The sequence below is a fragment of the Nelumbo nucifera genome, chromosome 4 (assembly GCF_055504915.1).
Source record: "Nelumbo nucifera cultivar China Antique chromosome 4, China Antique-T2T, whole genome shotgun sequence".
Taxonomy (NCBI): Eukaryota; Viridiplantae; Streptophyta; class Magnoliopsida; order Proteales; family Nelumbonaceae; genus Nelumbo; species Nelumbo nucifera.
In genome coordinates, this window is record NC_142652.1 from 89591331 (window position 1) to 89606680 (window position 15350).

Sequence of the window (15350 nt, forward strand, 5' to 3'; positions counted from 1 at the left end):
GACCACTTTCGGCAACGTTGCCGGAGGCGGCGGTGGGTGGCAGCGGACGGCGGTGGCAGGTGGTGGCAAATGGTGGTTCTAGTGAACAAATGGCAAGAAGAAAAAGATGAACAATGTTTTTTTCTTTTTATTGATATTATTTTTAAAAAGTTAACCTATTTTGAATTTTTTTTAAATATATTACTTTTATTGATATTAAACCCCAAAAGTTACCCTTATATGCTATTACCCCAATTATTAATTACCGTAAATTATTAGTTTGGATAAATTCGAGTTGAATCGAGTCAAATATCTGATTATTTAGTTCCTTGAGTCGAGTCAAATATCTGATTATTTAGTTTTCTTTGCCAAAAAAATATGAGGTTTAAATTTAAATTTGAAGAATTTTTTATTATGAACTAAGATTCTTATAAAAAATAAAAAATTATACAGATAAAAATTAATATTTTATTTTGCATATAGAAATTAAGAATTATAATATATATTAGTGGATTTTTTTTTGATAAATATATATATGAGTGGAATTTTATTGAACTCGAATTCAATTCGAAACGCCTTAAAAAAAATTCAATTCGAAACTCGATTTAAACCAAACCGAATTATACATTTTATAAATTCAACTCGAATAACTTATGAAAAGCTCGATTTATATTTACTTTATTGATAATATTGTGTTTTCAAACGGTTCAATTTGCATTATTGTGGAGCCACAAAAGAGAAATGAGGGGGTTGGTTGTCATTTTATTGAATTGGGTCCAAATCAACAACAGCAAGTCTACTAAGATCAACTGTTCTGTACCCTTCAGTTCTTCCAAATAAACAGAGTTAAGCCTTAGAAGGACAGAAGGACAGCATCAGTTGTCCTCCCAGGGAGGATCCCAGTAAAAGTTCCAATCCAATAGTGAATACAACATGTTGAAAGAGATGTCTTCCTTGTAAGGACGCTATCAGCACCGGCACCGGCCCTTCCATTATCATATGTTGGGAATGTTCTTCAGGAATGCTGAACCTGTTTACCCATAGTAGAAATCTTGGTATTTACCAAAATGCCACCACCTTGGGCTGCCATTGATCGGATCGACCGGGTAGACCTTGTGATTTTTTTTTTTATTAAGGTTTAAAATATCAACATGTATTGGTCAATATGTATTATACTGATGGCTTTCTGATATGTCCATATAGAGGTTGTATCAGGTCAACCACTAGTTTAGAGTGTAACTGAGCTTTAAACCAGTTCTGAACCAATTTCAAAAAAAAAAAAGTAAAACATTAAAAAAACACCGACATTGGGCATACAGCATGTGTCAATATTTAGAACCTTGATTCTCGTTTGTGATTGACCAACCCAATTTTCTAAATGCATACATACACATATGGCCAATGAGGGAGATGAGCCCCATTGTTTAATGTATTCTTCACATTTACCATTAACCATTTCAAAACTGGGACTTATGTGTTTCACTGTTTTTGATGGTGCAGATTAGGGTTATAAATGGATCAAATTTAATTGCGTTCATATTTGTATCCAATTATGAAACCTGATGTGGCGCAATCCGGCTGCTCCCTGCAGGAGATGATCTGGCTATCGGCAACGACGGGCTCGATGAACCTGTAAAAGATGAACCAGAGAACCTGGGGTTGTTTACCTGGCGGGGTCGCTCCGATGCTTTAAGTTAGCACTTGGTTGCGAGCTGAAAATGATATTAGATTGTGAGAGAGCTAAAGAGCAGAGATTATGCCTCCTTCTTCACCCGTAGGGGGTGAGGTTTTTATAACCGGAGCCCTCATGGGTTTGGCGGAATAGTTCCTGGATCCCCATTGTGATGGGATCTGTTTCCGTGTTAGTTGGGGATAACGCCACCAACTGGTAAGGTTGCCCATCTCCGCCCGAATTGGAGAGTGGGTGAGCTAATATAGTCGTTACAAGGTACGATCCCGTAAGACGCGGGGTACGATGGTGAGATCCTTGGAATTACCACGTGGAGGTCGGTCTAACTGGGAAGCGAACTGGCCGTAAAGTGCCAGGCTGCATAGTGGCGAGCTGCCTGTGAGGTGTCGAGCTGCTCGGTGGCGAACTGCCTACTAAGTGTCGGGCTGCTTGGTGGCGAGCTGCCCGTAAGGTGCAAGACTGCATGGTGTCGAGCAGCCTGTGAGGTGTCGGGCTGCTTAGTGGCGAACTGCCTATAAAGTATCGGGCTACACCTAGTTGTCATGAGGTACCATGTGTCACAATGTCATTGGAGGGCCAAATCCGCCCTCATCAAAACCTTTAGATCGACATCTACATTCGATTATCATGTTGGATTTCGGTGTATTCGGATTTGATTTATAATCATCTTATTGTGTTTAAAATGACCAAATAATTAGAAAGTCAAAAACTAATTATTTTTATCTTATATATGTATTTGTAATAAATACATATGAATATTAAATATTAAATTTATTGATTATAAACTTTTTATAATTATATAGACTATATGCATATATAAAATAATAAATATTTATTAAATCAGATAAAGTTAAATCTGTATCCGACGTAATTATTAATTGAATGCACGTTTTAACATTCAAATTCAAAATAATAGGATTCAGAGTTGATTCGCGTATCAAGACTTTAAGAGTACATTGAAAGCCCTTAACTCATTAGTTCATTGCCAATATAAGACACAAATACCCTTAACAAGGATATATTTATATATAAGTTCTAAGGCGTGGGATTTTGGGTGGTCTAGATTCACTGTCTATTAACTCTATATAGTTGGTGGGGAATCCCTCTCGAACAGAAAAGCTTGCTTGTTTCCCCCAAACAGCCAAACTCAGTCTCTCATTAGTCAGTGCCGACAATGGGCAATAGGAGGTTGGATAAGATTATTCGATCAAAGAAGTTGACACCTGGCAACATCGCCTAACTTTCCAACTTATTCAACGTGGAAATGGATGAATGCCAATGCCGGAATGGGTGTAATAAGAGGAAAATTGTCCCAACAGGCCAACACTTTGATGAATTTCTCCGACCAAGACACGGTGGGTCATTTCTCACCCTTTTTGTTTCTGTCATAGGGCTTCCCTTCATTTTGACACGTTAGCTATCTTTGGGACTTTGGGACTAAAGAGAATGTACAAGAAATATATATATTTCTGCGCTCAAAGAATTCTGAATCACCATTGAATCAGCTTGACCAGGTGAAATCAACAATTGTTGCTCTGTTTTATTCCTTTAAGACTAGTGAACAAACCAGACGATTGATTTTCTTTTTAAATGCACATTTTTGTATTTTCTTAGGTGGAATCCATTAGTGGTGGGAAGTCCTGATTCACTGAACACTGGATACATGACAAGGTAGGAGAGGTCCCAGGCTCCCAGCCCATTTCCTTAGTGCTATATCACCAGTGCTTACAAGATCCTCCTTACTATTTCGGAATCTAATGGGCAGCAGGGTGCATGGTTCATTAGGGTCGGGCTGGTCAGCCACTTGAATCCTGTTTTTTGCCATTTTATTATGTTTGATACATATTTATTGTTAACTTGAGGGCCCGTTCGTTTTTTTGAGGAATTGTTTATCTGGGTAAGTATAAATATAAGTGTATTTATCTATTTTCTTTTATTTCTCAGATAAATAAGATAATGACCGTAGCATTTTTTCATATTGAAAAGTTATTTTACTCACTGGATAAGTGATATCTAATTCTTTTATTTTCTAGATAAATAAGATAATGACTATGGGGCATTTTTATCCCATCCAAATGTTAGGCAACTTTTTCTTATATCGGTAAGTTATTTTACTCACTGGGTAAATGATACCCAGAAAAATAAAATTTCCCTAATCCCTACATAAATATGAAAAAGGAATATGGGTTTATTGATTAATGGGAACTAAAATCTTATTAACCAACTTCCCCCTCTCAAAATCTGAAATACAAATGCCTCCTGAATGATTAAACCTAGGTGTGTAATCAAACCAAGCTGAACTGAACTTTGGGGTTCAACAAAAATATCATTATGTTAGAATTTGAGTTTGGCTTGAAATTTTGAAAAACTAATATATTTTTATAGTACTTAAATCAACCTTATGAACTTTCGAGTCAAATTTCATATTAATCAAACTCAAATTCGAATAACTAATCAAACTAACCCTAAATTCCAAACTCGAATCAAGCATAATTGAATTCAAGCCCAATCTCTTCGATTGAAACTCGATTCGATTGCACCCCTACTTAAATCATTTCTTATTATTACAACCTATATCCATTTTTGTCTTAATTTGATCTCTCAAACTTATAACAAATCATTTCTTCATTGCAATTATACGATGTGAAAGACATTTATTGGATACTTTCAAAATTTTAATACGAATCAAACAAAGTGAAAGATGTTGATGAGCAAAGAAATTAATGTTGACGTTTGTTTTTGTTTCTTATCTTTTCTTTTTTGTTTGGACAAGGCAAGGCGGACGGCCCTCCATTCACCGGCCACGTTCGCTGGTTTGTCCATTCTCAATTCTAAAGCACAGTCATTGGCCCCAGCGCAAGGGATCTTCTCATGAGAGTTGAATTTGACCTTTGTAAGGCATCAATTAAGAGTTTAGTCTCATTATGCGGCATGCACACAATTATCTCAAGTCGGTATCTGAAATTTGTAATGTATGAGATTTGGTTGGTCCACAATTTTGTTTTTATTCCCATTGAAAATTGAGCCTGGTCCTGTTCGAGTGTAAGTGCAAATCAAGGAGTTCGGTGCAAGCATATCCAGATACTCATTTCAACTTTGGCTTAGACTGCTCAGAAGGCCCAACTGGAGCTTTTGACGTGTGAAGCCAAATTTTGGATGTACCCATTTACGCCTCTTGCACTTTATTTAATTAGGCCCTGTTCCAAACGGGACATCAATCAATAGGCCCCAAAGCCACCTGATTGTAGACTTTTAGTCCGAACCATGGGGCCAAAACCTACCATGTAGGCAAGTATGGTCCACGTATCCGATTTATCACTACTATATAGGATCTGTCCCTAGGGTTCCGTTTGTTTCAGTTAAAGGAGCCAAAGCCAAATTATGTTTCAATTTAAAATAGGACTTCTTGCATCTATGCTCCCCTCTTTTTGTGCTTTTATATACTTGCCTCTATATGCTTTCATTGTATTTGTTTTTTTCTTTCCACTTGTTTTTTTTTCAAATTTCCTTTTATTTTATTGACACATTGAAGGATTGTTTGGGGTCTTAAAATTGGAAAACATGAATTTAAAGATTTTTTAATCAAAATAAAAGGGTCTGTTTGGTTTGGGGGAATAGAGGTTTGGAATCCGAATGGTCATCCAACCATTTGGTTGGGTGGAATTGAAATCCAACCCCATTCCAGGCAGAATAGGATTCCCCCATTTGAGGGAGTGGTCATTCCTAGGGGTGGCCACGAGTCGAGTTCTTCACAAGCTACTTGAGCTTGGCTCGTGAAACGCTTCGCTCAGCTCGGTTTCAACCAAGTTTCGAGTCGAGTTCAAGCCCAATTTACGAGCTTGATTAATAAACGAGCCGAGCTCGAGCCTAGTAGAGCTCGAATCATGAGGCTCACAAGCCAAGCTCGAATATATATATATATATATATATATATATAGAAAATAATATATAATAAAAATATTATAATTCTTAATTTTTAAATATCAAATAAAAAATATTTTATATATATATTTTTTTATTTTTATAAACCTTTTTCTCAAATCGAGCTTGAGCAGAGCCGAGCTCAAGCTCAATGTTCTAGCTCTAGCTCGAGCCTTGTACAACCTTGGTGAGCCGAGCTCAAGCCTCATACTATTCGGCTTGGCTCAGCTCGAATCCACCCCTATTCATTCCCTTCCCCTCCCTTATGTTATGTTTGGTTTGAAGGAAAAGGTAGGGAAAGGAAGAGAAAGGTATGAAAGCCTATACAAAGTTTGTAAGGTTTCTTTGCCTTTCCCTTCCTTTCCTTACTTTTTTCCTTCAAACTAAACATAGCTTTAATAAATGTGAATTCCATTCCAACTGATTCTTTTTCTGGTCTTGATTCTGATTCAGATTGTAACTTTGAATCAAATGGATTCTAATTCAGTTTTGCTGCTTTATGCTTTAAACTGAAGGTTTAAACTTTAATTTCTTTTGACAGCAAGGGCATGGATAAAAATATGTTTGGAAAGAGTACAGATATAAATATATGCAATACAAATGCATATAAAATGCAAAGTTTTACATTCTACACATTTGTATTTATACTCCTTCCAAACTGAGCCTAAGGTGAAACTTAATTTGTATTAGTACAAATGCATAGGAGTGCAAATGAAAAAAAAAATGTAAATTTTGTTTTAGGATTTGCTTTATTTTGCTTTATTTTTAATTTACTCCATTTATATTACAATCAAACAAAAATAAGCTAAAATTTGAAACAAAACTAAGTCAGCATTTACATTTAAATCATTTGCATTATCATAATTTTGCATCAATACATTACAACCAAACACAGCCTGAAGAACAGGGGTCATGGGTGCAAAATCAGAAAGCATAATGAAAGTAAAAAATTGTTAAAATATGAAGAAACATCTCCCACACCAATGATGGGAAAGTTGTTAAAAGTAAAGGATTAAATATGTGATTCACTGGATTTACAAACTCTACAGAACACAAACCAACTCTAATATATGTCATCCATCTAATGGATCATTACTGCTGGCCAGAGATGGCTGCACAAGCTGACGGGAGATAGTACTGCAGCCACGGCCCACGGGTCTGGCATAAGTGCCGCCCAACTTATCATTGCAAGCATGAACTTTTAGATGTTTTTTCTTATAATTCAGCGATTCTTTATTGTTTGGGTTATGGTTGAGCTTGCCACGGATGTGATGTAGTAGTCTTCATGGTCTTTTATATTTAAAGCCATGTCAACATCACGTAAAATAGATAAGTGCAACTAAAAAGCAAAGTCCCGTATGGACAAGTAAGACAATTCTGCCAGAAAGAGAATTCATCCCGAAAATCTCGGCGGATAACCTCATCTCAACCAAGGTTTTTGAACCGCTGTTAATCCGGACAGTTGGACCATTCAGCCCGGAAACCGTCCAGGCAACTGGTTCCATTTTACCCAAAACCCGGTTTTTTGTCAAAAACCATTGAAAAAGTCAACAACCCGTTGACCCAGGCGATCGAACCATCGACCCTTCAACCTATTCAACGGTTTTTTTATTTTAATTATTTTTTTAATTTATTTATCTGAACGGGTCGTCTATTCAAACCGGAGGGTCGGACCATTGACCCAATGGCCAGAACGGTTTCATTTCCGAATCATTTTTTTAAAACGTTGATCCCAATAACCCTGAAAGAATCATCTGAATTGGACATAGATCTTCAGCTATAAATAAGTAACATTCACTCAAAATAAGCTACTTTTGGATCTTCAGCCCGACAATGTCCTTACCATTGCATATATGAACTTCTAGATGTTTTTCCTTCTAATCCAGGGATTGTTTACAAATTAAATTCTTGATATTATGATATTATTATCAATTGTAGATCTTGCTTCTACTGGCATATCTGAAATATCTATCTACTATACTAGTTTGTTCATTTAATTAGAAGGTGTTTTACAACAATAGTTAGTTTTGTTTTTAAAAACAATTATCGCATCAGCAAATAAACATGCATATCGGGTATTTTGATATTTCAGAATTTTTTTCTTTAATTTTTTTCAAAAATATTTCAAGGGATCAGTTTTAAATGTTCCTATCCCTGAAAGTTCCAAAATTCCAAAACACCCTTTATTTAAGATTTTAAAAAATTATTAATATGATACGATACATCCAATATAGAGCATATTATACCAAAATTTTTAACCTTAACACTCCGTAAAATTACCCATTTTAACTAGAAAGGCAAGTGAATGACTAAATGGTCGAGATGGAAACTTGGCACCCCTGTAAATTGAAGGTGTGGGAGGAAACTTCATGCCCTATACGGTATGTATGGCCAGTGGGCCTCACTTGTACCCCGCTCTGCATACCCGCCCTATCCCGGTAACCCCCATACCCTGAAATGCGTAACATGTAATCCCTAAAAAAATGTGTCCCTTTTGGGTACTATATTTGAAAATTGTTTACAATATTTCTTTAAATGTTAAAATTATTAAGTACGAACATTAAAATATTTGGACAACCTCTGTTTGCAAATATTGATAATTGATACTATGTGATATCATTAAGATATTTTAATTTATTTTTTATGGCCTTGACATAAAGCTAAGACCAATATACATATCATATAATAATGACGTATCCATTTTTAAGTAATAACTAATAAGGCATTATTTTTCTTCAATAGCAATTCACTCACCTCACCAAGTACCCTGTCAATACGCATTCAATCCAGTCAACGTTTTAAAAAACGATTCGGAAATAGAATCGTTATGACCACTAGTTTTTGAGTTGATGGTCCGATAGTTGGCTTGAACAAACGGCTTATTCTGATAAATTAATTAAAAAAGATAAAAAATGGTTAAAATCATTGAATGGGTCGAAAGTCGATGATTCAACCGTCTAGATAAACGGGTTATTGACTTTTTCAATGATTTTTATCCAAAAATCAGATTTGGGATAAAATGGAACCGATTGCCTGAGCGGTTCCCGGGTCAAACGGTCCAACCATCCAGGCCAACGGTGGTTCAAAAACCTTGAATCCAGCCACAAATATAGGACATTTCCCCGTGAATTTTAGATACACATACGGAAGATATTTCAATGTGTGGTTGGATTCTATATACACTTTTCTTCTAAAAGATTCGGGCTTCAAAGAGTCTGAACTTGCTCCTCACAGAACACGCCTCACGCTGACCTTACGGGTATATCTCATGTACTTGTATATTGTCATTCACAGGGAGATATCCTCAATTCACAACTGCAATGTGCTGCAAGGTTGGTGTAAGCAACTCTGAAACTGGCTAGAAAGACACGGTAAAGATGCCAAGAAATTCTATGTTTACAACTATATGTTGTTACATTGATCTACTAGGGATGGCAATTTCAAGGTGGGCACCCGCCCCTACCCTTCCCAATGGGGCAGTTTTTTTTTTTTTTTGCTTAAATGAGGGTCTTGGTATTCTAGAACCCGTATGGGTTCGAGTTCGATATGGTATTAGGCTAAACTTGGCCCTCCTTGACCTGCATATTGTTGGAAAGCATATAAACTTTATGCACTAAGTGTTGAATTTAATAATATTTTGAATTTTATGTGAATGATAATTGATAGCTTATGTATTTTTTATATTTCATAATCAAATAACTAGAAATCTTGATGTTTATTTGTGTTATTGTAGTTATTTATTGGTTATATATGATTAGAAATAATAGGAAATTAGATGCAGGTTTTAAACCCAATCCGTCCCTACCCTTGAGTGCGGGGAGGGTAGGGTTGGGGAGGGTTTTGCACTTTCATGTGCAGAGAGGGTTTGGATTCTCAAAATACAATCCACTACGAGTTTTGAGTGGATACGGGTTGAGAGGTTTAGGGAGGCGAGTAAGATCTATAATTTACAAAACTCTCCCCAAACTCACTCCATAGTCAGCTCAGCATCATATTCCACTGTGGCCTTGTGGTTGCATATTGGCACCCATAATAATGCCTTTTAAGTAGCAAGGCAATAATATTGAACCCTAAAATCTACCTCGGGTTTGTGGTATTTAGTAGGGGTGAGCATATATGGGTTGGTTCAATTCATCTCCATGACAAAACATGGAACCTACCCTTTAGGGGTCGGTTCTACATTTTTGGAACCAAAACCTACCCTGTGAAGGTTGGTTCTCAGGTTCTAGCCACGGCACCTATTCTTTCTTTATTCTCCCCCTTTTGAAAAAAAAAAGAATCATGTTTTTTAAGGGTGTGACTATGATATGGAAAAGATATGATATCATAGTCGCACCCTTGTTGTTATCTAATTATTACTTTAATAATATTTTATTTTTATTTTTATTCTTGTTGTATGAATAATTTACTCATATTGTATGGTTATTATATTTAATAATTGATATTGTTGTTTGTTAATATTAATTATTAATATTTTATTACTAATTTATTCATAACTATGATTATTATGATCTTATTATTACTTTACTAATATCTGATTATTATTCTTGACAGACTTTGGAATAAGAATCCCATTCCAAAGGGGGGAATCTAGAATGGCCATTCCCTACCATTCCCCCCCCCCCGTATAGGGGATCCCATTTGAGACCGAATCAGCCCCCCACAAGAATGCCCCACATTACATTCCACACCACATCCCTGTCGTGTATTGGAACATCTCCCGATAATGACAACATCATTCTTGATATTATCATCAGGACCAGGAGATGTTTCAATACACGACGGAGATGTGCTGTGGGATGTTACGGGGGAAAGTCTTGTGGGGGGACTGATTTGAACTCATCCCATTCCACCAAAAATGCGAATCAGAATCTCATTCTAAACAAACAAATAGTTGGAATTGAAATGGGCCATTCCGACTCAATTTAAGGCATCTATTCTAGGGAAACAGACCCTAAGTAGTTTATTCGCAGAGTTGGGATCTCCTTTGAACAAAAATCCCTTCCATTGTGTTCTAATTTTAATATGATATGTGTCTACACATCTCACCACAAGACCGGAACCATTATATTTGAGATGTGTGGAAACAGATTACCATGTTGGAATGGTTTTAGTTGATAGGAGATCCGGTCTTTTTAGTGCAGAACTAAAACTGTAAATTGTTCATTCAACGTACTACTATGAGGAATCAGGATATGCTTCCCACAACTCATTGTAGTTGTGCATTGAGAACATCTCTTCATTTATGGGTTGGTGTGGGAACACTTTGTGAAGAGCAAATTGGAGTTCTATTGCACCCCACTATTGCATCATGTCATATAATTCTAGATGAGCCCATGGACATTACACTGAAGGCTTTGAAGTGGTAGTAAGCGTAAATTGTATATTAATATCATGTGTTTTGGGAATAGTCTAACTTTAGTATAATTTTGAAATGTCCAAAATAGTCATGTTTAAATCACTTTTATCAAAGAACCGGTGCTTCCTACCGGAGAAGCTACATGCAAAAATGTCATTGCTGAAGAAGAGGGATTGAGATTGTCATTGTAATCCTGTTTTCCAGTTATTCAATCCAAAACAGAGGGAGGTTTAGACTGCCGTTATTATCGGAGAAGATGTATAATTCTTGTCATCGTTGAGGAGGACAATCAAACTAAAATGGCCTGAAAATATTAAAGGGTAATTTTGATATTTAAAAAATTTAAGTCATACATATCATCACCGTGATACATATAACAAACAAATTGGTAAAGGTACTAAATTAACAGTTTTCAAGAATTAAGGTACTGCAGTGATATATTTTAAAATTCAGGTACTAAAGTGAAAGTAATCTTAAATATAAGATACTAATACGCAATTTACCCCTACCCAGCTGTAAAAGTGATTTTATAAGAATTGGTGCAGTAAATGCAATAACAACATGGGGTCTGGTTGTGAGTGACCACGCCGGGACATAACAGGGGTCTAAGCCAGGTCTTAGAGAATTCCATCCATCTCCGTCCGGGCAGGCAGCCCGTGATGCCCGCCACATAATTGGGTTCGTTCAGGGCGACGTGCAAGGATACTATAATGTGTTTGATGAAATGACGGAAGGAGTGAAATCATGAGATGTGCTGCGTACCGCATTTGGTCGGAGGCTTTATACGTTTTCACATGCTACCTCGTGGGTGGTTTAAGACCCCCCAACTCAGGTCTCAACTCTCATGGACCACTGTGACTTTAAACCATGAAGATGATGTGAAGAATCAAAGCTATCCATTAATGTTTGAGATTCCCCCCAATTAATTTACGGAGAGCTTGCTGGCGCGAGAAGAGAGAGATTGCGTCAAGATTCAAGAAATCCAATCCATATATGGTCGGGGGTGTAAAATATTGCCTATGATTAGGTGTCGAATAAACATTTCTGACATTAGGCTTCATTGGTGTGCTTTAATCTTCTTTAGAGGTTAGAACATAGAATGATGAGCTCTAGATTCTCAGTAATTAGTACATTACGTTGGAAGCTGGTGATATATTGCTTTGGAAGTACCACCATACACCGACCCTATTGACCTCAATAATGTTTGGGTGACCTCCTCACGAAATGGGAAATATCACCTAATTGAGTAATTGTTATTGTAATTAACTTGTTTCTATGCATGTTTTTCTATTCTGAACATTTTCAGACAAATTGTCTTATCAATTCTTTCACATAAAACATCAAATGGGATGATGCAAAATATAAGGGTCCATTTGGTGTATTGGTGGAACGGTCTATTTTCATAGTCCGTTTGATTCAGACAGGAATCATAGTGGGAATTGAAATTAGCTGGAATAGGATTTCATTCCCAAAAGAGAGGAGGGCATGATCATTCTTTCAAACGGGAAATGTCATTCTACCAAGAATGGAAATGAGATTCTGATTCTACCCAATTAAATAATTAGAACCGGAATGACCCCATTTCGGTTCCAACTCCAAACCCTTATTCTTGTAAACCAAATATACCCTAAGATTTTTAAAATTTTATGACTAAGGGTCAGTTTGGTTCATAATCGGAATTAGAATCAAAATTCCTTGAATCAAAATTAGAATAGTTCATTCCCATAACCTGTTTGGTTCAAACAGAAATCAAAATTGAAATTAAAATAAGCTGGAATAGAATTTCATTTTCAAGGGAGGGGAAAGGAATGACCATCCTTCAAATGGGATCGGATTTTAATTCCACCTAACCAAACAGTGGGAATCAGAATGGACCATTTCGATTCCGATTCCAAACCCCTATTCCCACAAACCAAACTGGCCCTAAATTCACCCAATTGTAATGATTTAAGAAATAAGCCCATATATTAAAAGAATTGGATTTATGATCTACATCGATACTGGATGTCAGGAAATACTTTATATCTGATCCATGAATCTTTTTTTTTTCATCAAGATTGAAGACGATTAACATGGATTAAGTTGGCATGAACAGCTCATTGGGTGCATTGTTTGACTGGAAAGGTTGCAGGATATGCATATGATATGGAAGGTTCGTAGCTTTCCACCTCCAATGGACTGCATTGATGCCTGCACGGATGCAGCAACTCTAAAGCCGATCGAATTCGAGCCATCAACCCGTCAAAGACAGAGGACCACCGACTGGAGGTGGGTTGGCATGACTCATGGGAGAAACGTGTTGGTGAACTCAACTCTCACAGCTAAGAGTTGCGCTTTTTGAAGTCTGCTTTGTCTTCAAGGCCCACTGGTACGAGTGAGGCGCATAGGCTAGACCTCTTTAGAGTAGCGCCACTCTCGTTTCTAGCAGCGAATGAAGAGTAAATTTTTTTACTCAAACAAGACCTTGGCTGTTGTGTTGATTGCCAGCTAAACCCAACCATTGAGGACTTGGTTAATGTGAGGTCCTTTTTTAAATAGTTTTTTCGAACAGCCGTTGACTCATACGGTCGAGAACCGTCCAGGCAACTGCTTTCATTTCACCCTTAATCCAGTATTTGACCAAAAATTAGGGGTGAAAAAAAAAACAGAAAAACCGAATTGGTCGAAAAAATTGATCGAAACTGAATCAAAAAATCGGTTAACCGAATTAATTGGTTTGATTTTGGTTTGGTATTTTAAAAAAAAAAACCGAAGGTACCGATTTGGTTTTGGCTAATCAATATAGAAAACCAGCGGTTAATCGAACCGACCGGTATACATATATTTTTATATATTTTAAATATATTTATGTATATTATATATATTTTTTATGTTTTTATATATTATAAAGTAATAAATATGCATTATATATAAATATATATCTATAATATATGATATATTATTTATTATTTAAAATATAATATTTTATATATATTTATAATTTTTATAGCATATTTATATATATATCTTAATAATATATTATAAAAATTAAAAAACCAAAAAATTGACGAACTAAACCGAACCGATGATTAATTGAATCGGTCAACCGGTTAACTGATTGACTTCGATTTGGTTTCGGTTACCAGTTCGGTTACAAAAAAAGACCCACGGTTCGATTAACTGAACCATGAGCACCCCTACCAAAAACCGTTGCTTTGGTTAACATCCTACTAACCTGGGTGGTCAAACTATTGACCCATTTATTGGTTTTTGGCCAATTTTATTTTAATTATTTTTTTTATTTTTTAAGTTGAAACAAACCATCTACTCGAACCAGGTGGTCAAACCATTGACACGAAAACCGGTGGCCAGAATGATTTCAGTTCCGGTTTGATTGTTAAAACCTTCTTTTTAAGTGTTTAGGTTAAGGGTGAGCTTTTATTCATAAACCAAAATTTTATAACTGAAATTATAAGAGTGAAAACCAAACAGAAACTGAATTTAAAAAAAAATAAAAGAAAACCAAAATTTTTTATTCCATTTTCAGTTAAAACCGGATTTCACTAATGAAATTTGGTTTTTTCAGTTAATTGAATTTTCAATTCTAAAAATTTGAAATAAGAACTAAAATTCTCAAAAATTGAATCTTAACCAAACCAAAAATTGAAATAACTAAAGAGAAAAAACTAAATTCAAAATATTCATTTTGATCTTTCAGTTTTAACCCAATTATGCTCACTCACTACGGTTCTGAATATCGATTCAGTTTGATATGTGGGATTGTATTGGCCTGTATCTTTAGCGCTTCATTCTTTTTAGATTTTTTCCAAACTTTATTCATGGGATTAATATAAAGCCTGTTTACCCCTGAAACAGGTCAAACCCCGAAACAATATTTAAAGTAGTGTGTATAAGTAAATCGACGATACATAGTGGTGGGATTAATATAAAGCCTGTTTACCCCTGAAACGTCATTGGCGAGGAATGCTGTATTTGTTTGGCCAGCAGGGAATGTAGCTTGGTTGAGGAGCAGTGGCCACAGGCTATAATGCGAACGCTTGGCAATGCATTAGCCAGTAAAGCACGGTTGTTGCATGCATTGGGACTTGGGAGGCAACCTTAGCTGTTGAACATGTACTACCAGCCATCAGCCTTGGTTCCAAGGAGCGATTGATAAATAAGAGAAAAGTGGTGACTGAGTGCCATGTCGGTTGACTTGATCCCATATCCCAATCGGATGGGGTCTTTTAACTGTCAAAAAAAAAAAAAATCAGATGGGGCCCAGAAGAATACATTTTTTTTAAGGATTCTTTCCGCGCTCTTTCCCTGCACCTCAACTTTTAGGGCTGGCTCCTTGGTGTCTTAAATGGGCAGTCTCAGCGTTGATGCGGAATCAAATCTTACAATCAACACTTTGAAAAA